At 39.8% G+C, this 27094-nt stretch overlaps 1 protein-coding gene across 1 annotated transcript in view; it reads right to left on the bottom strand.

The window, feature by feature from the left end:
- The window catches only part of ZBED1 (zinc finger BED-type containing 1), a 60446-nt gene extending 34933 nt beyond the window's left edge, over positions 1 to 25513 (bottom strand). The window contains exon 1 of the mRNA XM_062601465.1: positions 25361 to 25513. The gene's annotated coding sequence lies outside the window, so the exon portion shown is untranslated. The remainder of the gene's footprint in view (positions 1 to 25360) is intronic.
- Positions 25514 to 27094: the final 1581 nt, after the last annotated feature.

The raw sequence follows: 27094 nt of genomic DNA, 5'->3' as shown, positions 1-27094 counted from the left end.
AAAGAAGCTTCTCATCTCCATTGAATTCTCAACCTCTGCCACGAAGTTTACAAATTCAGAATACTTCCTTTTCCATTGCAATAGGTTGGCACAAGAGTTTCACAATGACTAGGCTGTTCATAACTTAGTCCTCAGTCATGCAGCAAGAACAGGCTGGACTGCCACTTTTTTTGAAAGCAGTTAGACTTTCAGCAGGTTCAGCATCCCACCTGCAAAGAGCTTGTGGTAGGGCCAGGACATTGGAAACCGATAAAAAATTTCGTGGAAGTGCTAAAATAACATTCTCTTTGTTTTATTATGCTTTCCCTCCAAATATATCAGTTACAGCAACTATTTTTTAAATTAGTGTTTCAGAAGCATAAGCACTTGTGTTCTCACAGACACATCATCTGTGAACTGATTATTTCAGTTTCAAAATGCTTTTCAACTATTAAAAAGAAAGAAAAAAAAGAAGTAGGGGTTCTGAATTAATACTTTTCCTAATAACCACAGAAACTAGAATCTTCTGGAGAAAATTAGCATTTATCTCTTTGCTTGTGTAAATCATTCTAACCCACTTCCGCATTTTGTCTGATGGTGAGGGATTGCTAGGCAACACTATACTTGCAGGTCAGCCAACACTTTATGACTATGCCTATGTCAATTTTTTAAGACACGTACCAAATTTTTTTTAAAGATTATGTTGCCATTTAAGATTAAGAACATTTAAAAATACTTAGCTAAGGTTCCTACTGCAATACTAGCTCTTGCTTAATTCAAAGCTGTGTTGCTATGACTGAATATTACTTGGAGTGTCTAAATATTTAGAAATAAAAAACACTATTTTCTTCACTAGTTTAATAAAATAAGGTATAAGATAAAGTCTGATTTTAATTTTAAGGTGTCCTTTCTCTTTCTCTGCCTATCTTCCCTGTCTTTCATACCAAAAACAGCTGAACTAAAACTGAATGGCTACCTTGAAGCAGTAGATGAATCATTCTAATATCTGATAAATTTCCACATAAAGGCAGCTGTCTACAGGAGCAAATGTCAGTCTCCTTAGCTTGACAAGCTCATCTGCATGAATATAGCAAACAGGGACATGCTCACACTGAAAAGCCGATTGCTGATGTTGAAATTTTCATCATTTTGCCAAACTACCAAGTATGTAGTGATATTCCTACTTCCCAGCAGAATTGCAGTAAATAGTTTGTGTTTAAGGTATCATTAAAAAGTAATAGATGTATGCCCTATTGTAAATGTTCCCCACTATGCAATCCCAACAAATAAAATATTGGGACTTCTAAAGACACCACCACCAGGCAGTAAAATGGAGCATATCTCTTTTATTCTGCTCAGGTGGTGGACACCTCTCTTTTGTAGAGGCATCCATGTATTAATTTTTCTTTCTTAAGAATCTTGTCCAGATGTTCATCTACTTCAAAGAACTGCCAACTAAAACCAGGTTTCTGTAATAGTAAGTGCTTGAATACAGAGCCTTTCTGATTCCAAGTACATCATTAAATTGTCAACCTCCCTGTAAACAAAATTTGAAGCAACAAACATACAAATACAGGGGAAAAAATAACCATGTATTTATGCCAACAAATCAGGACTGCCAAATCCAAGCATTGAAGGTCATGTGTTAAAGCAGCACTTGACCTGTGCCTAACTTTTAGGAGTCCAGTGAAGCCATCCATCTAACATTAGTGCTTCATTCTCTACAATGAGTGGAGAAAAGCAGGTGGGTCTGGAGGCCTCCAGGGATCAGTTATGCTTCCCTAAGAGAAGACACATAGTTTGCTGGTCAGCATCTCCCTCTGGAGGCTTTCACAGGCACCTACTTCTTTCTATCACCCAGGTATGTACCTCATGGGGATGGCTTCACTAGATATCTAAGATTCAAATATGAGTTAGATGTCTAATGTAGGAAGATTCCACTCCAAATCATGATTTACATATCAGACTTCGGAATTGTGATTTTTTAGCACATTTTAGCAGGTATATGTCTCAAAATAGCATGCTCAGCCTAAAAATCATGGTATTTTTTTAAGTGGGTACATTTTGATTTTTTTATCTGCTTACTGCTCTGTGAAGCTTTCAGTACAGTAGAATACCTCTTTTTACTACAAATCTTGATCATTAGACATGCACTTATCCTAAAAGTATTGGGAAGCTGATATAATTAGATTTAATTAGAATGTCAAAGTTGAGGATTTTTTTTAAAAAAAGAATCTCATCAAACACATCATGACAGTTGTCAGTCACTGTGGTAGTACTTAGAGCAGTTTCCCTTTTAAATTTTCCATATGTTTTCAGCAACACATAAGCTAGGTTCTCAGTTCATTTTAAATTTAATTATATTTTTGTGCCATTGTTGCATTTTCTCTCTAGATACAGCTTTTTAATTTGATCCATACATGCAGAGATTTCTCACATTGCTCTGATGTCACAATTTTATTATTCTGTTCTTAGAATTGGACAATACAAGGGAAATTGAAAAGATAGAACCTGAGCTCACACAGAGATCCACTGACTTCTGCCATAGGGTGTCTCTGATCACAAGGGCAAAAACCTACCAACTGATTTTTTAATGAAAACCCTGGAAAACTCAGGCATTTAGCATGATAAAAGATCCAAAGTGAAAAATTTCTAGACATTTCCTAAAATGTCAGTTATCGTTGTAATAAAAAAAAGGAAAACGTTACGTAAAGTGTCCTCTGAATAGCATGTTGCTTTTTAATGAACATTACGTACAGTGAAATCATGGGGCTCTGGGAATAACAAACTACTAACCAGATGAAAAAAAAAAAACACTTCAGTCTACTGGTAACTCACACAAAAGCTTCTTTAAAAAGGAAATTTTTTTTTTTTTTTTTGAGTAAAAATTTTTAATTGGACAATTCTTAAGACTAAAATTTCTCATCACAGGGTACATATTAAGCTCTCATTAAGGTCAATGGGACCTTTATGTCTCTCAAAACAAAATATGTCCTTAATTGTTCTTCCACGGGAAAAAAGGGGAGTAAAGAATTTTAAAGAGTGGGTATTACTATCTGTGAAAGAAATAAAAAAAATACATAAAAACATATAATTATGAGACTTGATTACTGTTTATAAGATGCTTTAAAAACATATATCTCAGCTCCTAAGTCTTTTACCAGAGGCTACATTTATTTAATTTTATTTTGCTTTATTTTCTGGTATGCTTATACAGTAAGCATTCAAAGAAGTTTATATCTAATTTATTTATTATTAGTTAATATTAATTAATAATAAATAAGATAATGAATTAATTATTCAATAAAAGTGATTTTGTATTTTTCCCTTTTCAGGAAAATACCAATCTTATTTTTTTTCCTCGAAAATATCTAAAACATAAATAATACTTCCAGCATTACTGAATACTTAGTTGTTAGAATCAGCAATCGCAAATCTTATTAGTTAGATATGATATTTTTTAACAAAAACAAACAAACAGATCTTTATTCCAACAGAACAAAGTAATTTGAAATGCCAGTATCCTGTGCGTTAAAGAACCACAGAAATAGGAGAAAAGGAGAAATTATTCAGCTGTTGGCTTATTAAATATATCCCAAGTTAAAGCATAGTTATTCTTTCTTTGTGTGTTGTTTTTATTTCAGCAATAGAAACAAGGAGAAAGAATTTGTCATAGATGCATACCCGGCTCCCAGTACTACAGATATTGTAGTGTTTTTTCAGTTGCCTTATGTAATCTTCTGAGCCGGAAACAGTCTGAAATTAACCCTTTTCCCTCACTGTTCTCTGTACCTCCAAGGCAGATGACCTGTTTAGTATATTTTAATTTTCTTGTCAGTTAGTTAGACTACACAAGCTTAGCATTTAAATTAATGTTGTTGAATCCTTCATATGATTTTCTTATTTCATATACAAATCTAATGGGATATACTTGGCCTAGAAATCTTTATGACAGCTGGATCCTTAAGTAAGTGTGAAAATATTGTCACAGAACTGTCAATATTTTCCAAAAAAAAGCCTTTTGTAGACTCTGGACACTGATTTCAAATTTCCACATCACTGAAGTCTTGGTCAGAGTCCCATGGCAGCTGTAATTATTATAATTACTTTTGTCTTTCTATTCTATGTTCTTTATCAATTTGAATGAATTGATACTCTGTATCTTTATGTTTTCGGTGCCAGATGATCATCTTATCAGCAAGTAGTGTTTATGGTTACGACTTTTGTGGGGATGATACTGAAGTCTTTTGAACTAATGGGTTCCTTGGCGGTTTTTTTGGTTGTCAAGTCACCCTGTGATGTTAAGCTATTACCATTTTCTGTTCCCAAGTTACTTTTGTGCCCTTATCAGTTACGATCTGTAGGGAAATGCCGTTATCAACATATCCTGAGCGAAGGGTATCAGCTACCTGATTATGCTTTCCTTTGCATATACTTTTATTTAATCACCAAGGAACTGTTGATAATACACAACTGCAATGCATAGAGTCACAGTCCAGGCATTGCATCTTTTATCTTGGTCTTTTTGGTGCCACAGGATGATAACTGAACTAGTCTGTGTGAAGAACCTGGCTCTCTGACTGCTTTGCTGAGTACTTTAGAGGACCATTTTAAGTGGCTGGTTTTAGTCTTACAGAGGAATCCCCACTAGCATTCTTAAGATTTTTCCATGAAAATTCCAAGAATTTTCTACTCTAAAAAGATTTCACAGTCTTCATCCTCCATTCAATTTTTCCTCTATTCCATTTCAACATTGTAGTAGCAACTGTTTTAGATATAAATCCCCATGTACAGTGAACTACTACCTGTTCATTCTGTTTATCTGTTTCACTTTTCAGACTCCAATCTATTATACCAGCTTGAGCTATCAATTGCCTGGAAGCAGTTATCTTTACTCTGCTTGAATTTCAGGAGCTGACAAAGTGCAAATTTACTTAATTTATATCAGCGTTGCTAATGGAAGTAAAACAAAAAATGCCAGTGTATGTATAGATTTCTCCAGACATAGGGGTAAATTCTTTCTTCTGACATTAATCAGACTATTTCTTCTTAGAACTTAGGCTCTGCCAAGTTAGAAACATCTGTCCAATCCAAACTTCATCCAGATATTATTTGAGAAGATTTAATTGTCTTCATCAGGATTAGGACTTGTTTATGACTTTAATCAGAATAAAATTTTGTATGGAGAAGGCCAGTATTTTCCCCTCAGAAACCTTGATAATGGCAATGAAACAAAGAATAGTCAGGGCAACTAAGAGCAGTAACCACAAACGCTAACTTTAGCCTAAATAGCAAGATCCACAAGCTTCCTGTTAAACTGTTGAAAAGTGACAGATCTTTCTAGACAGTAATCCAAGCAACTAAATTAGAGACTCAGTGTGGGCCTGTCCTCTTTCTACTCACAACAGAAGAGTCAAGGGAGATTGATCTTCCTAAAAATTCTTTATGAATTCCATGTGACAGACATATTGGAATATTATTGAAGATGAAGCCTTTCACAGCAATACTTGCCTTGCAAATGGGCAAAGTCAAATTTGTAAAATATATCTTGGATTTTTTTAATCAATTATTATTACCACAAAGTAGCCAAGGGAACTCTATCATGGACCAGGAAAACACAAGACCAAGGATGTTCCTGTCCAAAGGAATTTGTATTCAAGGCAGACCACTCACAAGATTCTAAATAAAGTATGACCTGTAATTGCTCTTTAGATATTTCATTGAAAATGTTCCTCTCTAATTCCTGATACTTCTCACCTCTTTATACAGTCCTCCAGTAGCTGTTGGTCAATGCCAGTACAAGCGCTTACTGCACTGACACCAATCTTTTCTTTTTCAAGATAATGCTTTGTCACAGTATCAAATGTTTTATTACACTCTGTATGCAGTACATCTCTGATAACTCCTACTTCTTTGATTTTTTTTTCATAAAATGTGACCACATTATCTGATATGATTTTGCCTTTAGAAATTCCTATGAATGGTCATCATTCTTTCTTTTAGATATTCAAAGACATCCCTTTTAGCTACTTGTATCAGTAATGCACAACAGTTAAAAGTACAGTTTACTGAATGGTAAAGGTGAGATCCCTTCAATTTTTTTCGTAATTGCATCCTTCATCCCCTACCTTTCTCTTGACTGTGTACAGTTTTATTACCTAATTAGCTATCGATACAGATGTTTCCCCTCAGCTATTTTCCCACTAGTTTCAGCTTTTCAAAGTTCACTGATTCGATCCTGTAGACTGTGATTCTGACATGTAGACTACTTGGACATAATAATCATTTTCATTTTTTCAAACTTATAAATAGATAATTCATTATAATTGTTATGTGGAGTCTGTTATTAATGGATTATGTTAATAGATGGCCACAGTCATACTTCTTTGCTCTTTTTGCTAGACTCAATAAATATATTAGACTTCTCAATAATTTGGTGCCTGTCACTATTCTTTTACTGCCCAAAATATTGGAATATCTAAAATATCCAGAGGTTGTTTGGCATCCAGTTTCCTTTAACATTCACTGGAACACGCATGACTACTGCCCTTTGCATCTTTTTAAAGTTACACTCACAACATACTTTAAGTTCATAGAAATATAAAAAAAAAAAAAAAAATTATATGGTGATATAAACATAGTGATACAACAGAAATCCAAAGAAATTCTGCTTCGCTTTAAAATTAGGTTACACTTGTTGCAAAATTTGATTACTGAAATATAATATTTGATCATTGAAATGGAAAAATATTATATAAAATAAAAAAAACATTCAATGGAGAAATTCAGGCTGAAATCTTGGACCAGTGTGGGTTGATGGCAAACATCCAACTGCTTTGTACAGACCGTAGCTATAGCCTCACAAAAAAAAGAATTTGTAGAATATCTATATCTATAATAATAAAAATTCCCAAATTGTAAGAATACAAAATATTAATATTTTAGAATTTTTCCAGTATTAATTTTAATTAGATATTATTTATAATAACTTCTATAGTTATACCTTTAGCATTATAAAAATGTTATCAGATGTAGTGTGCTGCAAGATAAAGAATAAGCATCAAATATTTCATAAAATACATGTAGTTAACAGCCTTCAGCTGGGTAGACATGTTGACCGCATGTCTTAATGGGACAGAGTTTAAAGGTAAAGTTTCTGGAAATCATTAATGATTGCTTCATTGTCACAGATGAGTGAAGAGCGATGCACTCCACTCATAACAGAGAAGCAGCAATATGTTTTATTTATATAAGACAGTGATTTAACAAAGTTCAATGGTAAATAAAACAGTGATTTAACAAGATTCTGTGGCAAGGTACACTCAGAGGACAGGGTCATAAGAAATCATCAATGACACCCTCCCGTGAGGTTCAGAGTGAACCCTCTTGGATACCAAATTCCTTCTCAGGGGAGTCTGGGTGGTGGATGGATCCAATCTCAATTCCAGATGTGGTCAATAGTTTATATCTAAAGGATTATGTGCATGAGCAGTCCGAGATGGAACTTAGCAAAGTTTGCAAAGTTTCAGCAAGCTATTAGTCACTTACTGAGTATCCATCATGAGTAAGGAACCTTTTAACCTTGAGGAGTAATCTTAAGAGGTGTCCCTACTCAAAGGGAGGTTCTGGTATGCAGCCCACTGCTGTGCAGGAAACCTCAGACCCCAGCTCTGGGCAGTCCCCTATTTATGGGGTAAGATGATTGACTCATAGCCATATTTGCACATCAGCTGTATTTCGGTTGGACATGCTCAGGTAGCTCTTGGCTATTGTGTTATCTGTCTCTCTAGAGTCCAATTAAAGTCAGATGCAGCTATCATAACCAGACACAGCCATCATGGCTGTCACTGGAGGTTATCACTTCAGCAGGGTTACGAGTGGAAGGTCAGGCTAGGAGGTGGGGGAGGGAAGTACACTGTCACATTCATATAGCAGAAAATTGTACAGAACAAAGGAAAAGATCACTTTTATGGAATTAGTTCTAAGCAACACTTTGGAGTCAGTTCAAAGCTAGTTAGAGCTTGAAGAAAAAAAAGGAACTTCTGAAAGCAAGCCCTATTTTTCTGGCAGCTATGTATAATCAGTATCACTAGTATATGACAGTTGGAGTACATTAGGAGGGCTTCTGGATTGCATCCTGTGGTGTAGATTATCCCAAAGAACCCAGCTCATGCTCTCTGAGACAGCTCTGAGATATGAACCAAAGGGCAGCAAGTGGCAACAATCAGCAGCATCATTTCAAAAGCACACTCCAGATCCAAGCCAATAATACACTATTTCAGATGCTTTCAATTTATCCCATGCAGTGGCAGCTTAGTCCTTCTGCAACAGGTTTTCCAGCCTGATGCTCTTTTGTGCTGTTCCAGTTCCTCACACATTCCATCCTCAGCAAATTAAAAGGAGGTTAAAATTGTTGCTTGAAAGTGATAAACCTTTTTTTTTCTTTTCTGAGTAAATTAAAAGTGTAATTTAACTTTTTGGACTTCTGACTTGAATGAATATTTATGCTTTTTCTGTAACAGACAAAAAAAAGCAGAAAAAATAGAACTTTTGAAACTGAACTGAAGAATTTCAATTTTTAGAAGGACTGTGCAATATCTACCATCTGTGGATACCTGGATTTGAGGGGAGGGGAGGGAAGGGAAAAGGGAAAAGGGAAAAGGGAAAAGAGAAAAGGAAAAAGGGAAAAGGGAAAAGGGAAGGGGAAGGGGAAAAGGAAAGGAAAGGAAAGGGGAAGGGCCTCAACCTGCCGGCAATGTAGTCCAAGATAACATTGGCCTTCTCTGCTACAAGGGCACATTGCTGGCTCATGATTAACCTCCCCACCAGGATGCCCAGGTCCTTCTCAGCAAAGCTGGTCTCCAGCTGGTCGGCACTGAGCATGTACTGATGCAAGGGTTATTCCTTCTCAGCTGCAGGAGCCCACACTTCTCTTTACTGAACTTCATGAGGTTCCTCTCTGCCCATTTCTCCAGCCTATCGAGGTCCCTCTGAATGGCAGTGCAGCCCTCTGGTGTATTGATCACTCCTCCTAGTTTTGTATCATCAGCAAACCTGCTGAGGGTGCACTTGGTCCCAACATCCAGGTTATTAATGAAATAGATAGTATTAGCTCCATTATCAACCTCCGGGGAAACCACTAGTGCCCTACCTTCTGCTGGACTTCATGAAGCAGCAGAATCACAACCCTCTGAGCCCAGCAGTTCAGCCAATTTTCAATCCACCTCATTGTTTGCTTATCTAGCCCATACTTCATCAATTTGTCTATGAAGATGTTGTGGGAGATAGCATCAAAAGCCTTACTGAAATCAAGGCAGACAACATCCACTGCTCTCTCCTCTCCATCATAGAATGCTATCGGGCATGATTTCCTCTTTTTGAATCTATGTTGTCTCCTCCTGATCACCTTCTTTTTCTTTATGAGCTTGGAGATGGTAGCCAGGATTAGTTGTTCCTCATTCCCAGGGATCAAGGTGGGGCTGACCGGCCTGTAATTCCCTGAACCCTTCCTTCTTACCCTTCTTGAAGACAGGAACAATACTTGCTTTCTTCCAGTCCTCAAGAACCTTTCCCAGTAGCCACAACCCTCCAGATAGTCAAGAGTAGCCTCATGGTGACATCAGTCAGCTCCCTCAGAACTTGTGAGTGCATCCCATCAGAGCCCATGGATTAAGAATAGGGCTGAGCAGTCTAACTGCCTTACATCCTAATTTCCTGCATGCTCTTTTGGTCCACCCTAAATCTCTCCGACTTTGTCACGGCCTCCCCTCAGGCTGCATAATGCTCTTTTTCCACCCCAGTAGTCATCTCATCCCCTTCCTTCCAACTGTTCTGCTCCCAGACTTTAATATAGCAATGTGTATAGTACTGCATAAACCTTTCAATGGCAGTTATTCACTAGTCTGTGAAAATTTTCAAAACCATTGAAAAGATTTTAAAACAACTACTTTACATGTCAACAAATCTGTTGCCATTGACAATAACAGAAGTTAAACATCCTCAGATTAATACCTCTTCACTTTAAAGAGAAAAAGAGAATCTTGGCTAGTTGTTACAAGTCTACAGCTTGTAACAGATAATCTATTAATTGTCAATAAAATGGTGTAATAGGATACATAAAATATATAAGCACTAATATTTTTACATTGTATGTTTTAATATATTTCCATGCGTACTTTTGTACAAATAATTACTGCATAAAAAGCTAATTTCTCCACAAAATAGAAGAACAAAACCCAAAAGTTCTACTCACAGAAATAAGCAGAGCCAAGTTTACCCAGGAGGAAATTCTGATTTGAGATGAATGAATTTGTTCATGATGTATTATTATTCTTTACTGACTTTGCAGGAATCCTGACAGATAAAAGCTGTTCCAAGCCACTGTGTTTTCATTGTCAATGATGCTAGTGCAAAAGCAAAAAATATCTTGGCAAGATAGTAAGATAACTTTGCAGGCCAAAGGCTATTCTTTTTCTACATAAATTTCAGTGTCAAAATAGTAGGTAAAGCAAAATCATTTTCAAGCTACTAGAGGGCTTTAGCAACTGTGAAAAATAGAAAGATAAACCTAAATATAATTATTCAAGTGTGTCCAGTTAACTAACAGGAGGATTTTGAAGGACCAGCACAGAATTTTCAAAATATGATTTTTTCCTGATAAATAAAGTGGAAAGAAAGTAAATAATTAGGTGATTTTATCCTTTGCAAAACAGCTCACAGAGGTAGCATTAGCAAGGCTGTGTTGTTTCCCAATATAATCTATGCAGAGGGCAGCTCCTCATGTAGTTTTTAATTCCATTTCCTATGGATATCCATTAGATATTGTTTAGCAATACTTTCTGAACAAGTCCACCTGGGATCAAATTCTAATTATTATTTAAGAATTTGGTGGGCTATCTGCAGAAGTGAACTATGAATATTTGTTTCTCACTCATGTAAAAGATTTAATATTTGAGGTAGTTTTCCTTTTATAATAGGAAAGAGAAGATTCCCAAAGGACAATTGCTGGGCTGTAACTGGTCTGACAGCCATTTCAAAGGGTACATGTCCTTTGAGAGAGAGGTACCCAATGCTGTGATGGCACCTCTCACTGCTTATTGCTGCTCTTCCTAGTACACAGCAAAAGAGGGCAGTGGAGTGTTGAGAACAGTCTCTAAATTTCCCTGCAGATCTGTTATCTACATTTCTGTGTTCTAAAAATGATTACAATATATTAAAAAGTCATCATGCTGTATTAATAATGTCCAGACATTTTAAACTGAATATCCGATAAGCTTTCATTTAAAAGGGGATTTTTTCCTAGCAAGCTATTTAATTGATTGATTGAGACCTCCTCAAATTGCTTTGTTACCTTCCAGATCTCTTATAGCAGCAGAAGGTACTGCACTTTCAGTCATTAAAAGGCTACTATTGTTTAGTCTCCTTTACATCACTTCCTTCATACACAGCCCAGGGGATTTGGCATTTCTGTCTGTAACACAACTCTCCAATTTTAAAAAGGGAAATCAGTTGTCCTCACACAGTTTTGTTTCCTTTTTACTGTGTCACTAATAACAAACTGTCTTGTTTTTGCCAACATGCCATGACCAGTCATTCCTTTTATTGTGTGTTTTCTTAATTTATTGAACTGTTTGGCCTTCTGAATTCTTCTGAAATGTTACTAGACTTTATCTGCACTACGTCCATCCCTTAATATGTTCGTTCATGCAACTTCAAACATTCAGTAACACCATCTGTTGTTCTCATATTTAAGAAAAGATCTGGAATGTCAACGATATCTTCAAATAACTCTAGTTTCACATTTTAATCAAATAAAATTTTCAGTTTAGGTTTGCTTTAGTTTTCAATCTGAATCTGAGATGCTGTTTCCTTTCACTTTTAGCATATGCTGACATGGATAGTATGTCATTAAAATAATGACATATTATTTAAGAGGAATGGTCATACTGAAGAGCCTTACCCTCTCTACCCAATAATGTTTCTTCATTTTGTCAACAATTGCCTTTTTTTTTTTTTTTTTTTTTTTTGTTAATAACAAGGGTTTCCAGTGTCAGTATACTGCTCTAACTGTCCTCAGGATGCCAATGCTCTAACCACATTTATTAGCAATGCTCCTGCTTTCCCATTATAAGTCAAAGTATAGTACTCAGATGTCATTCACTTCAAAATGTTGTGTTTTATTTAATGGCTATAACATGTCAGCACTGCCTCTAGTGATCCTTTAATGTAAGGAGACAAGGGAATGTGACATCTAGATACCTTTGATGTGCCACATGCAACCTGAAGTTTGAATTATTTATAAATGTTTGTAAAATTATATAAAATGATAGTGTACTGATATGTAACTTGTTACCACTACATTCTCAGATCAAAACCAGCAATCACCACCATCATTATGTTATTCCAATGCAGTTTGCAGAATAGCTCACTGGCCTGAGATTCACAGAACCTGTTTCTAAGCCTGGTTAGCTGGTGGACTCCGCTAAGTTATCTCAACCTCCTCTGCCTTGATTACTTCTCCTGTAAAACAGGGGTGCTAATATTGATTTTTTTTAAGTACTTTGATATCATGCTGCTACGTAGGTGTTAATATTTACAGGATGGTGGCTAGATAGTATTCCTGTTTTTACAGTTTTAGTTCTATTTTTACAGTGATACTATTCCTATTATAACAATATTCTGTCTCCAGGGTGCTAGGTTCTGAACAAACACAAATGCAAGCTGGCCAAAGCCCACCACTATTTACATTTGAAAAATGCATTAGAAGTTTAAGACCAGAATTTCCACACCAGTGCACTTAAACTTATGGGAAAATCGATAATTTTCTCTATAAACTGACTATATCTCTTCCACTAGGTCTTGTTCTGTGTAAAAAAGAACAAGCCACTGCCACTTTCACAAAAAAAAAAAAAAAAAAAAAATAGATCTTGCAGTACTGTGAAACAGAGAATAGAAACTTTCCCAGTGGAAGAAATTTGGTTTATTATTTATTTGTATTCCCCCTTTTTGTTCCTAACTAAATAACAAAACAATGCTATATACCTAGAAAGTAACTCAAAAGTAATTAAATGTTTCTCCTTTCTTCAATATTTCCTCATTTTGTGATTTATGCTTCCTTTTATACATAAATATATACATATTTGCACAGAAATTTATAGTTATATATTTTATATTTTGTATTAAAATTTAAAATTTATATAATTTAAAATTTTATTATATAATATTATAAAATATTATATAAAATTTATATAATAAAATTTAATCACTATATATATACATATTTAAAAAAAGTAAGTGCTGAGGAGCTGACCTTGTCCAGATCAGCTGAAAATCAAGACACTTTCCAAATCTGATAATTGCCCAATATAAGGCCAATTCTCCAATTACACTGTAGAGCAGCGTGATGTCTTTACATCATCACTGGGCTTCAGCCTGATAAAAGGATGTTAGACCATTAGTGGACGCTGAGGATTCTCTTGAAAGAGCAAAATCTCACACTCCCTCTTCTGCCTAAAGGTGCTGAATAGGAAATGACACAAACACACAAGCAGAGGCCATGATCTTGGCCACAGAAACAGCCCATCCACAAAGTTAGCTCAGAAGCAACTTCAGTTTGTGACAAAGGTTACTGCCATTCTTACTACTGCCCTTGCTGAAAGCTGCCATAAATGCCAAGGAAAGCTCTATAAATTTCAGCATACCAGGAGCTAGGAATCAAATGATCTAACTCTTCATTTCTGGCGCATTGATCTAGCCCATGTAACAAACTGTCAAATAAAACTAAGCACAAAATCAGGAAATGATGGTCTATTTACAGGAAATGGCCAAATGAGAAATCAGCATTTTTATTTCAAGCAGCATTAGATGCTTATTAATAACAAATACGTGAGTGTATGAGTGTGTATGGCCATACGTGTAGCATCTCTTTTAAACTCATGGTGACAAATCCTACTGGTGTAAATGATAATGTAATAGATACCACATGAAATATCTTACAAATTGAAAAATCATGACTGATAACAAACAGCAAAGTGGTGGTAAAGAGTAAGATCTGAGTCTGCTTTTGAATGAAAATATTTCAATTCTTTTTCATAAGGAAAAACAAAAGCAAGCTTTCCTTAGCAAATACCATTATTCAGAGGACAAAGTATTCTAAGCTACGAATGCTAGCTCTACTATTACAGCAAAAGATAGAAAAATACATTTTACTTTGAAAGAGCTTATTCTCATGTTTCATTATGCTCAAAGGTTACAATAATTTTGTATTTTTCAGTCTGTCCCCTAGCAAGGCACAAAAATCATTACCCAAGTGTTGAAGGGGAAATCAAGTACAGGTTTCCAGTGTGAATTGGATTAGACTATTAGGTTGCTGTTGTGCTGTACATTAGAATTAAGAAATACGTAGGTACTTTGCCAAAACTGAAATCAGGCAGTCAACACCATCCAGCTGATTGTAAGAGCCAAATCCATAATTTTACAACATTTATACACTTAAAAGAAAAACATAAATTAGGCTATAAAAAAGAAAAATAAATGGAGTTCACAATTCAAACTTACGTTCTATATATGAAACTGTTGCTCAGAAAGAAATGAGGTAAAGTTATTATACCAGTACAGATATCAGAAGAATGTAAGGGACAGGATATTTAGAGGCTTAAGTCAATCAGCAGCTACCTTAAAATGGCAAAGTAGGAAATTCATGTCACAATCAAAACAGATGATGTTATCTAGTAAAATATTAATTAAATACATTGGTATATGCCTACACAACATTTAGATTGCCAGGGCACATCATTACAAATTTATTAGTGTGCTTTTGAGTTTGTTTCCAAGCCTGCACCAAAGGGTGCTTGCCACAATACAGTATGTCATGAAGTCATGGTCTAGCTCTACACTTCTTGTCCTTTGCAGACATTGGAAAACCCCTGCCAGGGTAGACTCTTCTTTGCACCTTCAGGCTGCCTGCTTGTTGGAAATGCATCCAAAGGCCTGGTGTATCTGAGGTTTACAAGTTCTCAAAAGATTTGCCAAAGACACCTACTTATTTGGAATTACATTTTCCAGAGGAGAGTATCCTGAATTTGCCACATTCCTGAGGCAAATTTAACTTAAGCAAGTCAAAGTCCAAACGATATGTTTCACTCTAGCAAAAGGGAAGTTTTAAGTCATTGTTTAGAGAACTGGAAACTGAGTTATAAAACAAATCCATAAAAATGTAGTTAGACTATACTGTGTACAGACGTATATACACATATACACTATACTACCACTGATCTCTCATTCCAGTTATTACTGAGGTGTCCTCTGAAACTCTTCTTAGCCACCAAAGCACAGTTACCAGTATTCCCCACCCAGAATATTGTCTTTCAGAATTAGTCCTCTACTTTTCCCAGGAGGGTTTTTATTTTTACAGTTATCACAAGTACCACTTTGTTTCTCTAATTATCTACAAGACCAAACTGTAAATAATAATTTCAGTTTGTCTAGCTGACATTCATAAAAATTGCAGTAGCATAGCATTAGGCTTATCCAGGTAGCATAACGTTAGGCTTATCCTTCTTAATATGGACAAAGGTTCTTTGGAGTGCTGATTCTTTTACTCATGCTTACCTTTCTTTTTTGAAATCTTTGAACCACAGTCATACATTACATGGTTATACTTCTCAACCATATATTATGAAGATTTTTTTCTTATAGGGTAGCAGTTTGCCTTTTAATTTAGTGCCATTTTATATAGTACACACATTATACATTATTAAAAAACAGTTAGTTTTAAGATGTATGTGTCACATCAGTCCTTGTCAAGCCAGTCATAAACAAATGATTGGCTGTGTAGACAGAAGAGTCAAAGGTGGCTGGATGTCCTCCTAGCTGCATCACTTATTTGTGTGTTCTTGTCTGCAGCCTGAAGGACTTTGACCATTTATTAATGCATATATATCCTCAGAACAAAATCCTTTGCTAATATAAATTGGCACTGCTCCACTGAAGTCAGCTGTTTATAACGAATGAACATCTCCTCCACTGCAAGCAAAAATTTCCCTTCTTTTATGCATCATTCCACATTCCCATAGGATTTTGCCTATATGATTAAAAGAGAATGACTCACAATAGGATTTGCAAAGTCTTCTGAGCCTATTCCCACCTTCTCTGTTGTGTTCTACCTTCTAGCTGACTTCATTAGTAAAGTCAGAAGTTAAAAAAAAAAAATCCTTGGTTGTGTAACATGCTATTTGATAACACTTTCACATTCTTTCCTTTGAATCAATATCAGCTCCAACATATTCATGTTAAATGAATTTGATGTCAACATCTTGTTCCTGGCACAGGAACAATTAAATATTTAATTCCTAAAAACAGTAGGCTTATAGAAGTTCTTGAATAAATGCATTAGATATACTATCTGTATCTAGTTCATTCACCTTAGCGCTCTGCATAATGTAGAAAAAGGGAAGTGGCCTGTGAATTTAATACAAGACACAGTAGTACCATACCACTTGGCACTTCATACATAATTTAGCTTTAGAAGATAGAGAACTTTAATAAACCCACCTAAACAGGAAGTTTTCTCTTCTCTCCCACCTTTAATTTAAAAGCTCTCTAGTCTTGTAAGCCCACATGAGGGAAAAATTAAAGTCAGTTCAGAAATCTCCAAAATAGTGGTTTATGCATCCAAATATGTAACAGTCTTTTTTCCTCCCAGGTACAAAATATTTTCCATCATGATTTGAAATACCTTCAAATAAAAAAAGTGATTAAGATATACAAATATTGCTTTCCATGAGTTTAATAAGGAAAATGCCATGTGAAAGAATCAACGTTTTAATTGCTGACAGTAGATATACTGACACTCTCCTTTACTTTGGATTTTCATTGAAAATAATTACTCTTAATAAATTAGTCTTGTAATTTTATTATAAATATTGGTGTACCTAGAAATGTCAGGATGAAGTTCATCCCCTAATATCTTATGAAACTTTCCTATTCTCACTGGTATCGGCACAGGATTAAGTGCATCAGGCACTATAACAGAAAAACTCAGATTACTGTGCAGTATGTTTTTCTGGGAATAAAATATAACAGCCTTTTGCATTAAGTATCTTTCTATCCCGTTCGTATTCAATTGTATATCTAAATATAAATTGTGAACTGCCTAGGAATGAGATGGCAGGTTTGATTTTGAAGCTGACAGTTCCCATGGGACTGTTTCTCTCTTCAAAACTGTTCATATTCAAGCTAGGAACTGCCTGAAAATCCTATGCACAGTCTATTGGTATGGACATTACAGTTAACATAACATGCTTTGTACAGCTGAAGAAGAACACTAAGCAAGACAGAAATTAGACAAGCATAGGGAAAACAGCATATTGCATGCGGGTATGCCCAGTACAATTACGTTGTTATACTCAGAGCAATGTAACTGAATTAATTTCCAGTTCCTAGAAATATGCTAGAATCCCCACAGAGCTGTAAGAATTAAACGGACTATAACTGCATTGTGACTTTAGTCTTCAACCTTCGGGCTACTCTTGCACCTGATGGCTTCATTCCCCAGGCATATATCAACACCGTAGTCATTCTGCTGTAGTGATGCACTGCTGTGTACCACTTCAGTTCCTGCCAGCACGTTAGAACAAGCAAGCCACAGCTCATTCCAGTGGAAGACTGTAAAGAGTACATGGTTCATAGAGTCATAAAATCACAGGATAATTAAAGTTGGAAGGGATCTCAGGATGTCTCTGGTCCGCACTCCCACCAAAGCAGGGCCACCTCTGGAGTCACACAGGCTGCTCAAGGCTGTGTCCAGTACAGGTCTTGAAAACATCTTCTCCAAGGACAAAAATGGCACCATCTCACAGGGAAACCTACTCTCCTCCCTGATTGTCCTCATGGGGAAAAGCTTTCCCTTATATCCCTTGTTTCATTTATGCCTGCATTTGTACCTCGTCTTCCAACCATGAAACTGGGCTGTAAGTAGCACAGTTCCATCTCCTCAGTGACTCCTCATAGGCACTAGGGGGCTGTTTGGTGGCCCCAAAGCCATCCCTTCCCCAGGCTGAGCAAGCTCAGCCCCCCCAGCCTATCCTTATGGGGCAAGTGCTTTAGCCCCAATCACCTTGAGGACCCTCCACTGAGCTCACTCCAATTTGTCCATGTCTTTCTGGCACTGGGAGCCTAAACTGGGTGCAGTACTCTAGATATGGTCTGACGAGTGCTGCATAGAAGGGAATCATCCCTTCCCTTGATCTACAAGCTGTACTCTTGCCCATGCAGCCCAAGTGCTGCTGGCCCTTTTGCTGCCAGGCCATATCACTGGCTCTTCTTCAGCTCACTGCTCACCACAACCTAGGCCCTTTCCCGCAGACCTACTCCCCAACCCCTCCATTCCCAGCCTGTATCACTGCAGGGGCTCTTCCTTCCCTAGGACAGGACTTGGCATGTGTCCTTGCTTAGTTTCATTAGATTCCTGTTGGGCCGTTGCCCCAGCCTTTCTATGTCTCCCTGAATGGCTGCTCTGCCCTTGAGTATATTGACTGGGTACCCCAATTTGCTGTCACTGCAAACTTGGCAAGTGTGCACACCATTGCCTCTTAATGGGTTGAGAGAGAAAGAGGAAAAGAAAGTGTTGAAGACTATCTTATATGCTGTCATTGGATTGCTGGGTGGTCTTAAAAGAGTCTCTGGATCCTCCCATACCTTTCTTTCTCCATACGTAAAATGCAAGTGAAAGACCCAGAATACTTTGGAAAGTATTCTAAGGGCCATGGAAGCAAAGTTCTATTCAGATCTTGGTATCACAATTGCTATCATCATTATTAGCATTTGCTTCACTAAGGTCACATGCCTGTTCCCTAGAAGTGGCTAGAGAACTCCCAGGGGTTTACAGGGAATACACTGATTTGTCTGTGTAAGTTTGCTTCACACAAATTTTACTTTGGCTCACTTCACAGATTGCAAATGCCTGGCCTCTTTCAATCCTACTGTCTTTTTTTACCAAAATCCTCAAACTAATCAGAGGCTGCCGTGGCCTGAGGGCAGGGGTTGATAGTTGTAGAAATGTGCCATCTTTCTGCATCACCATGTCAATGAATAAAAGCATATTCCTTAGTTCTTAATTCATATTATAGTTCATTCATGCTATGTCAGTCACTAGAAACATATAGCAATGAGTGTCTTTCTGTAGGCTTACACAGTCTTTCTTTTATATTCACTGATACCAAGATTTCATTAACCTTCCACTTCGTTACAGTCCCTATTAGACTTTCCAGAATGGTATTATAGCATGAAATAAAAACAAGTCATTAGAATGGAGACTGATTGCAAACTTACTTAGTTTTAATCCTAGTTATATGCACATATCTCACAAGGGTAATGATGATAATATGTTATCTTCAGAAGTACCTTAACTGAACGACTCACACAGCTTTATAACATGTCCTGTAAGTTAGCTGTCACGTATCTTTTCCCTGAAGACCACACTTAATGAAGACCTTGCTTCATTATTGCTGTAGCAAAATAATCAGTTTGTTGAATATGTGTGTAATAGGGTTCACAGCACATAAAACCTGCCACTGAAATTGACACTAAAAAGCAAATAACATTTTTTTCATGAGTCCAGGTTTACCTCAATATGCAATAAATGTGAAGGAGGCTATTCAACAAAAAGGCTTTTTTTCCCCTGCCCTTAGTACATATATTCTCATGTTCCACTCAAAACTAAACATTTTCTCAGGTAGACTTTACAAAGTATCATACCCTAGAAGTATCATAATCATGTATCAGGCTTAATTGTGTCTAAGTTTTAGCACGCATAATCTCAGGAGATGTACTTCCTCCTTTGTACATAAAGACACAAAATGCAGGAAGTAATACACGAAAATTTTGTACTTTTGTTTGAAGGTGTTGGCTATTACTGCTTTCAGCTAAAATGTTACAACTCTGCTATTTTTTCTCAAAGATGTTCTTTTCTCATACATATTTCTTGATTATAATAGGTTAATTATCTAATAGCTTCTTTCTCTAGTATGAGAAGGTTTTATCTCTTTGAGGAAAAAAAAGATACATAAAATCTGTTTGCTACCGATGTATTTTTCTTCTAGTACATGAAAACCGGACCTATTTTTTTCAAAGGAAAATGCATTTCTTTATGAGAATGATTCATTTAAAATTTAAGTGTATAATATTTGTTTGATCCCAAAGTCCTCTAGAAAGCATCTGTAACACTATCTTGTTTTAAAGTAAATGTATATGGATAATAATAGAGCCAATTTTCAACCCTAAAGGAATAAAATCATCCATGTAAAGATTCTCAGCTAGTTTCAGAGATGCAGATTTCTAATCCAATCCAAAGTGGCATGAGTTCAACATTCTACTGCACATTAGTTGCACTTTTTAAAACTCAAATACTCTGGAGTCTCTTTTCTTCCATCTTGATGTAATATTCTTCCCTCTTTATTTTCCCATTCCCTCCTATTTCTTAATCAGTTACAACCAATTTTTTTTTCAAATCTTATTCTCAACCATGATCCAGATTCATAAAATGCTCTACAAAGAAACTCTGAATGTCACCTTACCGATACATGTCCCCTTTACACATAATTTAGTTCAACGGTAACTTGTGAAAACACCATTAAGAATCTTTAATATTCAAAAGCAGTGCATCAAAGCATTCACATTTAGGATGCAATTCTCCACAGCAGCCATTATTATGAATTCCTCCAAGTTGTAGCTCAAATGTCTTCATTTGGGTAACATTTTGAAAGCTATTGGACCACCTCTAACAACAATAGTTACTGCTGTGCAACTATACAAACTGTATTAAGCATGCATATTAAAAGCAGCATGCTAAAATACAAAAGGCTACTTTAAGGGATTTTTACTTGAAAAAGCTAGTTTAATGTAGAACAACAAATATTCAAGTGTGTGTAGCTTTCCAATACACTCATCATTTTGTCAGCCCGCTTCAGGAAAATCAATCTGTGCAGTTCGTCTACAAACTGTGCTATGTACTAAATAGTCACAGTTCAGAAGATTATAGCTTAGAATAAAATGCAGAAAACACTCATGCATCAAAGAAAAACTGGGAAAAAAGTCATCCATTGAGAAATGGTAGGGTAACTTTTCCTTGTATTTTCATACCAAATTCTGTCCCTGAAGCAGTATCATGCAGGAGGGAGGGAGCATGCCAGACAAGTGTCTGGTGGTCTGTAACCGATGTGTGATTTCAGTATACAGAATCTGATCTTTAGGTGAAGGGCAAACATTTCCGTACTTTAGAGTTCTGTTACAACATCAGAATTTTTATTAACATTACCGATGCAAGATCATTACTATATCAAAGACAGAAGGAAAGCTATAGCATTCATATACTTCAGATTTAATACACTCGTTCTCACGACACCATATTATCTAATACTGACTCAAAATTTGATATTTAAAAGGACCACACTAGAGTTTCAAGTGTTGCAGTTGTAACATAATTAATCCCAACAATCCCACCTTTAGGCAGTTTATAAACATACAATCACGCCAAGGGCTTGCCATGCTACAAATATTTGAAGGTTCACAGATTTTAAGGCCACAAGGAACCATTATGAAATCATCTTGTCTGACCTCTTGCATAAAATAGATAGCAGCACTTCAGAAAATTGTTCCTAAATCAAGCCTTTAAGTAAATGGGGCTGGTGTAGGGCAGATCCAGGCCTCCTGTGTGACAACAGCCTGGAGGATCCTCTACTCTACACTCATCTGGAGGGAAAAAAAGAACAACTGAGCACTCCTATGACACACAGAAATCTCAATTATGCAATGTTTTTATGTCCCTCTGAGGACCTTGCCTAACCTTTTGTCTCTAAGGAGATCCTCTTATATTGGAATAATCTTCAACTTACATTTTAAGCCTTTTTTAGGGAAATGGTACACAATGTAAAAAGGTATATACTGAAGAAACTGGCCCTTATTAACCCTTTTTATGGTACAGGAATTAGAGAATACACAAAAGCAGAGGTTCACTGCCCAGTGTCTCTATGTGTCTCTTCTGGAAAATATTTCATAAGCTTTGAGGGAGTTTGCTTGAATAAGGATTGAGTAAAAGATGTTGAACCCAGACCTAAATGGGAGGTCAAAGATATATCAGTTGATTAACTCAGATGACATGGTCAGGGTATTTTGATTTCTGGGACTGTATTATAACATACTGCCTCACAATAATAATTAACCTGTAACATTCAGAAAAAAATTACACTTCTGTAGATGAGACAGTGGTAGCTTTTTCAGCGTTTTTTTACGAAAAGGAAAATGGGAAAGACAAAGCCCTTAAATATCTAAGTTTACATGATGCTTGAATTACCTACTAAACTGCTTTTGCAGTTTTTGCCATTTCAGCATACGACATTATTCATTTTTGTAATATGGTAAAGTTTTTTCTTGACTCAAGTGGGAACGTGATAACAAGTTGTCCTTGCCTTGAACAAAGGTGTTTTTAAGCACTACTCATGATGTTACAGACCATACTATGCCAAATTACACTTTCAGGTGATCTATATCTACCCGATTCTATCATATTCTATATCTCAGTAGTAAATCAAATTTCAAATATTACCTCTGAAAATACTAGGAATATGCTAGAAGAGAGCAATCTGCTGAGTACTGCTGGACTGGGGCAGAAATAAAGTTGTCACTATGCTTCTGAGCAAGCAAGAAAATAAACATATAAATAACACCTTTAGGTATTATGCTGTAACAAATTTGCCTTTGTTTACTCTTTTAATATTTCTCTTAGCTTTAGTAACTTCTTACTGCTTCAAATCCACGTACAAAACTGTACATATTTTTTCTGATTCTATTGAAACCAACTGTAAAACTCTCGAGGGTCCTCAGTAAGGCCAGGATTTTGTCCTCTTATACCAGACATCACAGTAGTGGAAAGACGCTTTTTATATTTCTAGGATTTGTATTTGTTAATAGGCAACGATGAACACGCATATTGTCTTCCATAGCCAATGAATCTGCGACTTGTAACTACAAATCAAATACGATATTCTTAATTAATGCTCTACTAATTTTTCAGTTGTGCTAAGCTGGAAAATACCCATTAGTGTTCATACAAATACACACATACTTATATATATATATATATATATACACACACACATATATATACACATTATACACACACACACATAATTACCTTAATTAGAATAAAAACCATTGGAAAAAAATATTTTATATATATATATTGTCTCCTAGAAACTGTATTCTCAAAAATAATAATAGCCATCCGGAAACACTAATGGTCAGACAATAATCGAATAGACTATTTCACAGCCTCTACAAATATTAAGCTGATTAATGCTAGCTATGACAGGTACTATAAAACATATTTAGTCATACTGACACTTAAGACACTTAATCACACACACATACAAACCTGTCAATATTTATAGTTTCTTGAAAACCATTTAATTTTCCACATTCCATCCAGTTCTGTAACCAACAATTATAAATACTGGTTTACTGTTAAATAATTAACACTAAATGGTAAAGCCTCTGAAATTCTATTGCATGTTATTTCCTGTCAGCTGGGATACAGGCAGAAGGTGTATATTGCTGTTGTTTGGAAGGGGACATATGATACAACCTGACACATCAAAGTGTGAAGAGGTTTTTGCTGCTTAGGTAGAAAAAAGTTTACTGACTAGTGAAACTGTAAAAATTTCAAGAAAGAGGACTTGGGGATTATTTTCTTCCCAGATAATCAAATGTATGAGGAAAATAGAGCTCTGTGAATCTTTAAATGCCTTTAAGAGCTTTCCCTTCCTCCTCCTTTCTTCCTTTGCTGTTCAGAACCGTTGAGTAACAGACATTTCAGTGTGCATAAGAGAAGTAAACAAATTCATTGCTACTGTAGTTGCAGGGCAAGTAAACACTGATGTCACTGCTGCTATAATCACATTAGTAGGGTGCGTTAATGGTAATGTCATGTTTGATCAACTAGTCAGGTCAAAAGACCTTCAAAATGCAATCTGAACAGAAGCACAACCCGAAATGGGAAAAGAACCTCTTTCCAAACAAATTCCTTTCAAATACAGACCCCTGTTGCAAAGGTGAGCTTTCAGTCACCAACACTCAATGTCAAATCATCTCGAATCACACAATTAGACTTCACACTTGGTTATAGCTTTTTTCCTCCTTTAAAATCAACTCTGATGCTCTCTTATTTCCCAGTGTGTACACATGCTCACACCCTGCAGAGTCAGAATACATCCCCGCAAGGGAAAATACACATAGCTAGACTTGATTCGGTTTCCTTAGTGCTATTCTGCCAAGGACAGAAACATTTGCAGCCTGAGTGTTTAGTCTCATCTTCCTTTCAATAGGTCTTTTACTTTAAAGGCAATGTGTTCATGTCTGTCTGCCTTAGCATATTGTATTAAATTAAATGAAACAATAATAGCAAAAATAATCAATGACAATTCTGTAGGTGTGAACACAGCAGAGGAGCACACATTCTCCGTATGGTCCCGGTGCACTCGGTATGTTCATGCGCATCGGCTGCATACTTTTTAATCAACATTTTCTGACATTGCTTGGGCATTAGTTTAACCCTTAACTACTGACCCTCTTGCACCGAGTAGCGCGAAGAACACGCCACGGTTAAATGCAGCGTTGGTGAGAGCGGGCAAGCGACCGCTGCCCGTGCACAACTTCCGAGGCGCGTTCTCCTGCGCGCCGCGACCGGCTCCGCGGTGGGGCGCAGCCACCCCGCTCCCACCCCCTTCCCCGGCTCCCGGCGGGCCTCCTGGTGCCCGCCGAGCACCACGCACGTGAGGGATGCACACGCAATCTGCCACCGCTGCCCGACCCGCCCCTGGATGCAGGTGTACGGCGGCGGCTTCCCCATCCCCCGGGCTCACCTTTACGGTCTGCCTCGCCGCGCAGCCACCTCCTGCACGCCAATGCGGGGCCGCACGGGCGGCACGGCTCGGCACGGCACGGCACGGGGCGGCGCGGCGCGGCATGGCACGGCGCGGCGCGGCTGGCCGCCCCCTCCCCACGCGCCGGCGGCGGCCCCGGGCCGGCCGCGCCGCAGGGCGCGCTCGCCTTTTGTAGGTGTCCCCGGCTAGAGCTGTGAAGGCGGCGGCGCGGGGGGAACGCGGAGGAAAGGGAGGGGACCGGGGTGTCCGCACAATCTACCCTCACGGGCAGGACGGGTCCCGCTTTCCTTGAGCGGCACCTCCGCGCGTGAGCGCGAGCGCGAGTGTGCGCGTGCGAGCGCGCGCGCCGCCCGGGCCGCGTGTGCCCGCGTGCGCCCCGGGGGCGGCGGGGAGGGCGCGGAGCCGGAGCCGGCGCCGCGGCCCGGGCGCGGCCGGCGGGGACTCACCGGGTCACCCTGGTCTCTGAAGGTCGAGCTGGGGTTCGTGCGGCGCTGCTCTGGGCTCTCCGGCTCGGCCTGTCCCTCGTCGCCCTTCTCCCTTCTCTCCGTTTCCCCGGCTGCTGTCGCCGCGGCGCTGCTTGCCGCCCGGCCCCGGCCCCGGCTGCGGTCCCGGTCCCGGTCCCGGCTCCAGTGGCGGTGGCGGTGGCGGCGGCGGCGGAGGCGGCGGGGCGCAGCCGGCGCCTAGACCCTCGCCCCGCGCCGCCGCCGCTCAGATGCCGTGGTCGCAATCCACATCGCGGCAGATGTACCACAGGATCACGTAGAGGATCAGCAGGATGGCGAAGATGAACAGAGCCACCAGAATAGCCTTGGTCACCGGGGAGATGAGGGACTGCATGTCCCCCGCGGGCCGCAGGAGCGGGCGCTACTCGGGAGCCGCGCGCGGATCCCGCCGCCGCCCCGCCGCCGCCGCCGCCGCCAACGGCCGGCGGGCAACGGCCGCCGAGCAACGGCCGCCCGCGCGGAGGCGGCGGCGCGTGGCGGGGCTGCCTCGCTCAGCGCCCGCCGCGGGCCCCCCCCCGCTGCGGCGCTCGGGCGGCGGCGGCGGCGGCTGCTCCTGGGCGGGCGGGACGGGGCGGCGCGCACCGACGCCTCAGCGCCGCGGGGCGCCCGGCCATGGGCGCCGCGGCCCCGCCGCGGCTTCAAGCCCGCCCCGAGGCGGCTGCGGCGGCGGCGGCCCGGGCGAACTTAGACGCGGGGGCGGCCCATGGAGGGCAGGTGCTCCCGCGGAGCTCTCCGACGACGGCCATCCACGGGCGGCTGCCGCCGGCGCGACCCGCGGCGGCGGGGCGGGAGGGGAGGTAGAGGGGAAGGGGGCGCGAAGTTGCGGCGGGACGTGGCGGGCGCCTCCGCCGCCGCCTCGGCGGCCCCCGGGGGGCAGCGGGAGCCGCGGGCGAGCGGTGCCTGCAGCGGGGCCGCCGCAGACTGGGACGGCGCTGATCAGTATGCCGCCCAGCGGACCTTTCCCCTCCCCTCGCCGCAGCTCGCCCCCGTCTCCCTCCTCCTCCTGCCCCCTCCCCGCGCCGGGGTGTGTGTTGTGCTTGTAATTGCAGGGCCGGTGCGAGGAAACGGGATTTCCTCTCCCCGTGCCCCCCTCCGCCCGCACCTGACGTCTCCGCCATCCTTATTTTTCATTGGAGACCGGGCGCCGGGGCTGGAGGACGGCGCAGGCTTCGCCCCGTTTCCTAAAGGCGGAGGACCCCCCCCCTCCCGCGCCCCCTTGTCCCAAATAAAAGGAAAGGCTTTCGGTACCGGCACGGGTCACAGCCCCCCGAGAGCCTCTGCCTGCCGCTGCGGCCCCTGGAATGGCACCGAAGGCACCAGGGGCAAAACCGGGGGAGCAAGCGGGGGTCGGGTGAAAGCCCGTCTCCCGCACAGCAGCTCTGATGCAGCCTCCAGCTCGCCCCAGGTTTCTGCGAAGCCAGATCTGCCCGCGCAGCCGGCGGCGTGTGGCGGGGCTGGGCGCTTGCCACCCGCCGCGTGCCTGGGTTGCCCGCCTGGCTCCCGGGCAAGTGAGCAGGGCCCCAAGGCCAGCCCTGGGCTGCGTGGGAGGGAGTCAGGGGTGCGGGTGCCTCGGTTCCCCGTGCAGGTGACCAGCACGGGCACCCGCGCTGCTGGGTGGGGGGACGCAGGCCACACGTGCAGCGTACGGTGATGCTGGGGCAACGCCAGGAGCTGCCT

Source organism: Rhea pennata, chromosome 1, assembly GCF_028389875.1.
Source record: "Rhea pennata isolate bPtePen1 chromosome 1, bPtePen1.pri, whole genome shotgun sequence".
NCBI classification, from domain to species: domain Eukaryota; kingdom Metazoa; phylum Chordata; class Aves; order Rheiformes; family Rheidae; genus Rhea; species Rhea pennata.
This window is presented reverse-complemented; position numbering and strand designations above follow the sequence as displayed.